The 5,678-nt window shown below is 39.2% G+C and overlaps 1 pseudogene; it reads right to left on the bottom strand.

The window, feature by feature from the left end:
- Window positions 1–548: 548 nt before the first annotated feature.
- Window positions 549–1,004, bottom strand: LOC102731360 (large ribosomal subunit protein uL23 pseudogene; annotated as a pseudogene).
- Between the last annotated feature and the right edge of the window lie 4,674 nt (window positions 1,005–5,678).

Genomic DNA, 5,678 nt, shown 5'->3' with positions numbered 1-5,678 from the left:
CGAGTTCTCCCGTTAATGCCCATCACCCAATTATTCCTCCACCCTCCTTCCCTCCAGCAACCCTCAATTTGTTCCCTAGAGTTAAGAGTCTTTTATGGTTTGTCTCCCTCTCTGTTTTTATCTTATTTTATTTTTCCTTCCCTTCACCTATGTTCATGTGTTTTGTTTCTTAAATTCCACATATGAGTGAAATCATATGGTATTGGACAAATTTTAAATTTTTAAATTTCTGTTTGCTCTGCTAGCCTTTTTGTATTCCTTTCCTTAAGCTATTGAGGAAGGTATTCACAGATCCTTTATTTATTTATTTTTTAAGATTTTATTTATTTATTTGACAGAGAGCGAGAGCACACAAGTGGGGGGAGCAACAGAGGAAGAGGGAGATGCAGGCTCTCCACTGAGCAGGGAGCCCAATAGGGAGCTCACTGGGATCATGACCTGAGCCAAGGCAGATGCTTAATGGACTGAGCCACCCAGGCACCCCCACAGATCTTTCTCTTTTTTTTGGTGAAAAATTTTATATTTAGATTTAGCCAGCTGGACTCAGTTTAGATGATCCCAATTTTGTTGGCAACATCCAAAGCATCAGTCAGGAGCCAGTGGAACATATGCCTTCTTCTCTCCATCAGGCCTGATCAAGGTGTTGACCTTGGCTACATCAGTGTTGTAGAGCTCCTTCACAGCCTGTTTGATCTGGTGCTTGTTGGCCTTGACATCCACAATGAACACAAGTGTGTTGTGGTCTTCTATTTTCTTCATGGCCGACTCAGTAGTCAGGAGTAACTTGATGATGGCATAGTGATCAAGCTTGTTTCTCCTGGGGGCTCTCTTTCGAGGATATTTGGGCTGCCTTCTGAGACGCAGTGGGGATGTAGGTGACATGCAGATCTTCTTTTTTTTGTGACTATGGACGCCTTCAGCACCACTTTCTTGGCCTTCAAAGCCTTTGCTTTGGCTTCAGTTTTGGGAGGGGCAGGGGCTTCCTTCTTAGCCTTTTGCACCATCTTTGTAAAAGGGCCCACAGATCTTTTAAAATACTATATTTTACCCCAGAGATATTTTGTTTGTAGATAAATAGCAGGTATATTCTAGAAGTCTCATTTTAGTTCCTTCCTTTCTCCCTCCCTCCTTCCCTCCCTTCTTTCTTTCTTTCTTTTTTTTTTTTAAGGTAACTGAAGAGAGTTATTCTGATTAAAGGTTTAATATATAGTGATCTTTACACTGTGAAGCTTTGAAAAGTGTTAGTTAAATGGCAGTACCTTGAAATTATAAGTAAAATGATAGTGGCAGCATATTCTTTCCTTTTGGCGTGTGGTCATTGTAAAAACAGCACAAAACTAGTTGAATGGCAATGTTTTTAAATGACCACACATCCCATTACCCTAAGAGAACAATCTGTGTCTATTTCCTTCTAGTATAAGTTCATGCTCTTAAATAAACTTGCAATCACAGTGTATGTGTCTGAGTGTGTGGTATTTGATTAAGGGAAATACCATAATTTATGTATTTAACCATTTCCCTATTAGACTTCTAGGTTGGCTCTAAATTTTTTTTATTCTAGAAAATGTTCTTACAACATAATAAATTTTTTTCAGGTATATGACTTATTTGTATAGAATTATGTCCTTATGACAAAATAATGTTAGAGAAATATTAAGTTTAAAAAAAAACAGTATGAGCATTATGGCTCTTCATTGATGTATTACTTTCCAAAAGGAAATGTGTGTGTGTGTATATATGTGTATAAAATATAGCAGTATATGGGGCGCCTGGGTGGCTCAGTTGGTTAAGCGACTGCCTTCAGCTCAGGTCATGATCCTGGAGTCTTGGGATCGAGTCCCGCATCGGGCTCCCTGCTCAGCAGGGAGTCTGCTTCTCCCTCTGATTCTCCCCCCTCTCATGTTCTCTCTCTCTGTCTCATTCTGTCTCTCAAATAAATAAATAAAATCTTTAAAAAAAAAATAAATAAAATATAGCAGTATATATTTTAGGATTTTATCTGAAAATGAGTATACCAAAGATATGCTTTTTTCAACTTATATTATCTAACCAAGAGTACATATTGAAATTAACTTTACCAATCCTACTTTTGTCTTCTTCATTATTGTCATCTTTTTTTTTTTAAGCACAATCAATTAAGAGACTTGGATGTACTCTTCAGGATTCAATTTAAAAGGAGAGTTTCCATTCAAGGCCATAATGAGATATTGGTTATTGTTAAAAGGCTAAATGCCAACTAGTTTTCCGGTCTGGCCAATTCAGCTTTATTGCCTTCTGAAAATGGATATGTTGAATTTATTAACTTGTCTAGAGCTACAACCTACTAAATGTACTTGTCATATTTTTCTCAGTCATGGGATAACTGAATTAAGCTGCAACCTTTACAAAATATGGACAAGAAGAAAAATACTTGGTTTGTAGCAGGTAGGGATGAGAGCGGCTTCATCTATTTTACCAATTTGTCTCTACTACCCTCTAGTGGTATCATAGTCACAATATCCTTTACAGCATTGCCTCCAGATTACTAATACACCACGTATACAGAGATTTATAGATTTCAGCTTTATGGAGTTGGTCCCAGCGTTAGATATGATAAACTCCTGGAGGGAATTACCTTTCTGCTGCCATTCTTGCCCTCTCTTTCCCATACTTGTCCTTTCTGTATAGTACTGCCAGATTAACCTGTTTAAATACAAAATGTGATCCTATCACTCCCCTGCTCAATCAAACCAAGAAACCTTTAGTCCTTCCCCTTGGATTGTTGGAAGTGCTGTAGGTAAACTTCCCTGCAGTGACTTCTAAAACTCTTCACAATAGGAATCTAACTCTTCTTTCCCCTCTTCTGTCTCTTTATCTCCTATCCCACTTTACCCTCCAGCCAAATCCAAACCTGCCCCCCTGTTTTTCCTCTTTCTGCCTAGAATGTCTCCCACCTAATCATTCCCACCAACGTCCTTCTTCCATTTCTCTTTGCCAAAGTTGGGTTTATATTTCAAGAATTAGTTCAAATGCACTCTTCATTCAGCTTTACCAAACTCCCTTCGTCAATCCCTTGCACGCCAGGTGCCTCTTTGACACTGTGCTGTTTGTTGCATATGCTGTGTCCTTCCCAGATGTTCCGGGCAGGCTCCTCTCCTTCAATTCCCATTTAAATGGATAACATCAGCTTTTTCTAGAGAGAGAATGAGCACACAAGCAGGGGAAGGACCAGAGGGAGAGAATCTCAAGCAGACTGAGCAGGAGCCTGATTCGGGGCTTAATCTCAGCACCCTGAAATCATGACCTGAGCCGAAATCAAGTGTGGCTGCTTAACTGACTGAGCCACCCAGGCGCCCCAATGATCCTGAATTTTTAACTACTGTGATGGTACAGCCATTCCTGGAGGGCTTTTTGTTGGGAGAGCACAGCTTCAATAGTTCTCCTCCTGCCTGGCATTCTTTTTGCCACAATTTTTTAAATTTAAATTCAATTAATTAACATGTAGTGTATTATTAGTTTCAGTGGTAGAGTTCAATGATTTATCAGTCTTATATAATATCCAGTGCTTATTACATCACGTGTCTTCCTTATTGCCCATCACCCAGTTACCTCATTCCCTCCACCTCCCGCCCCTCCAGCAACCCTCAGTTTGTTTCCTATGATTAAGTGTCTCTTACGGTTTGTCTCCCTGACTGATTTCATCTTGTTTTATTTTTCCCTCCCTTCCCCTATGCTCCTCTGTTTTGTTTCTTAAATTCCATGTATGAGTAAAATCATATGATAATTGTCTTTCTCTATTGTATATATAAGCCACATCTTCTTTATTCATCTGTTGATGGACATCAGGACTCTTTCCATAGTTTGGCTATTGTGGACATTGCTGCTATAAACATTGGGGTGCAGGTGCCCCTTCAAATCATTATGTTTGTAACCGTTGGATAAATACCTAGTAGTGCAATTGCTGGATTGTAGGGTAGCTCTATTTTTAACTTTTTGAGGAACCCCCATACTGTTTTCCAGAGTGGCTGCACCATTTTGCATTCCCATCAACAGTGTAAGAGGGCTCCCCTTTCTCCACATCCTCACCAACATCTGTCCTTTTCTGATTTGTTAATTTTAGCCATTCTGACCAGTGTGACATTCTATCTCATTGTGGTTTTGATTTGTATTTCCCTGATGCCAAGTGATGTTGAGTATTTTTTCATATGTCTGTTGGCCATTTGTATGTCTTCTTTGGAGAAATGTCTTGTTCATGTCTTCCTCCCATTTCTTGATTGAATTATGTTCTTTGGGTGTTGAGTTTGATAACTTCTTTATAGATTTTGGATACTAGTCCTTTATCTGATAAGACATTTGCAAATATCTTCTCCCATCCTATTGTTTGTCTTTTGGTTTTATCAACTGTTTGCTGTGCAAAAGCTTTTTATCTTGATGAAGTCCCAATAGTTCATTTTTGCTTTTGTTTCCCTTGCCTTTGGAGATGTGTTTAGCAAGAAGTTGCTGCCTGGATTCTCCTCTAGGATTTTGATGGATTCCTGTCTCACATTTAGGTCTTTTATCCATTTTGAGTCTATTTTTGTGTGTGGTGTAAGGAAATGGTCCAGTTTCATTCTTCTGCATATGGCTGTCCAATTTTGCCAACACCATTTGAAGAGACTGTCTTTTTTCCATTGGATATTCTTTCCTGCTTTCTTGAAGATTAATTGACCATAGAGTTGAGGGCCCTACCTCGCATTTTGAGTCTGTGGTTTGGGATGGGCTGTGGAAAGACTCAAATATGATCCCTGGAGTAGGAACAAGTTTTTGTTTTGTCTGTTGAATAAAATGGTCTACTTCCTTCCTTGAAAATTTTTTTCTTTTTACTTGTTTTCCCATCTGGACCCTGAAGCTTTGAAAGGCAGGCTTGGGTCTGATTCTTGTTTGTATGCTCATTATTTAAGCCAGCACTTGGGACATAGTAAGGGCTCCATATAGTTACCAAATGTTGTTGAAACAGCAGATATCTTTCCCTTTTTGTCTATCTGGATGTGACATCACTTTACTTTGTATTCCCTTAGTACTTAGTTCAAAGTATCAGCTGAAGGAAGATATTTAACTAGTTAATCTAAAAGAAATGCCTCCTCTCAAGCTCAAGGAGGAAAGATAGTCTAATTCATCTTTGTATCTTTAGTGGCCCCCAAATAATGCCAGGTGAACAGAAAACACTCAAATATTTGGTGAGTGGAACTGAAAGAGTTTAATTTCCTGTCAACCCTGGGGTGCCTGGGTGGCTCAGTTGTTAAGCGTCTGCCTTCGGCTCAGGTCATGATCCCAGGGTCCTGGGATCCAGCCCCACATCGGGCTCCCTGCTCAGCGGGAAGCCTGCTTCTCTCTCTCCCACTCCCCCTGCTTGTGTTCTCTCTTTCGCTGTGTCTCTCTCTGTTAAATAAATAAAATCTTAAAAAAAAAAAAAATGTCCTGTCATCCCTGAAAGTGCCTGCCTCATTTTTGAAGAAAGAGTAAATTATGTTTCATCTGTATCATTTTAACAGTAGGAGTGTGTTACTGCCGCTCTGCTCTTTGGAATCTGTCAATTATAGTAAACATTTAAAATTAAGCAGAATATTCCAGGTGAAACCCCAGGCTTGTATCATTCTAGATGACAGTTTATTGAGTTAAATTAGAACTTTGTTTGTTTAACACCATTAGAAAATAAACTT

This window comes from Leptonychotes weddellii, chromosome 6 (genome assembly GCF_054177405.1).
Source record: "Leptonychotes weddellii isolate Sample4059 chromosome 6, ASM5417740v2, whole genome shotgun sequence".
In the NCBI taxonomy this organism is placed as follows: domain Eukaryota; kingdom Metazoa; phylum Chordata; class Mammalia; order Carnivora; family Phocidae; genus Leptonychotes; species Leptonychotes weddellii.
The sequence above is the reverse complement of the archived record's forward strand: the minus strand, read 5'-3'. Positions and strand labels throughout refer to the sequence as shown.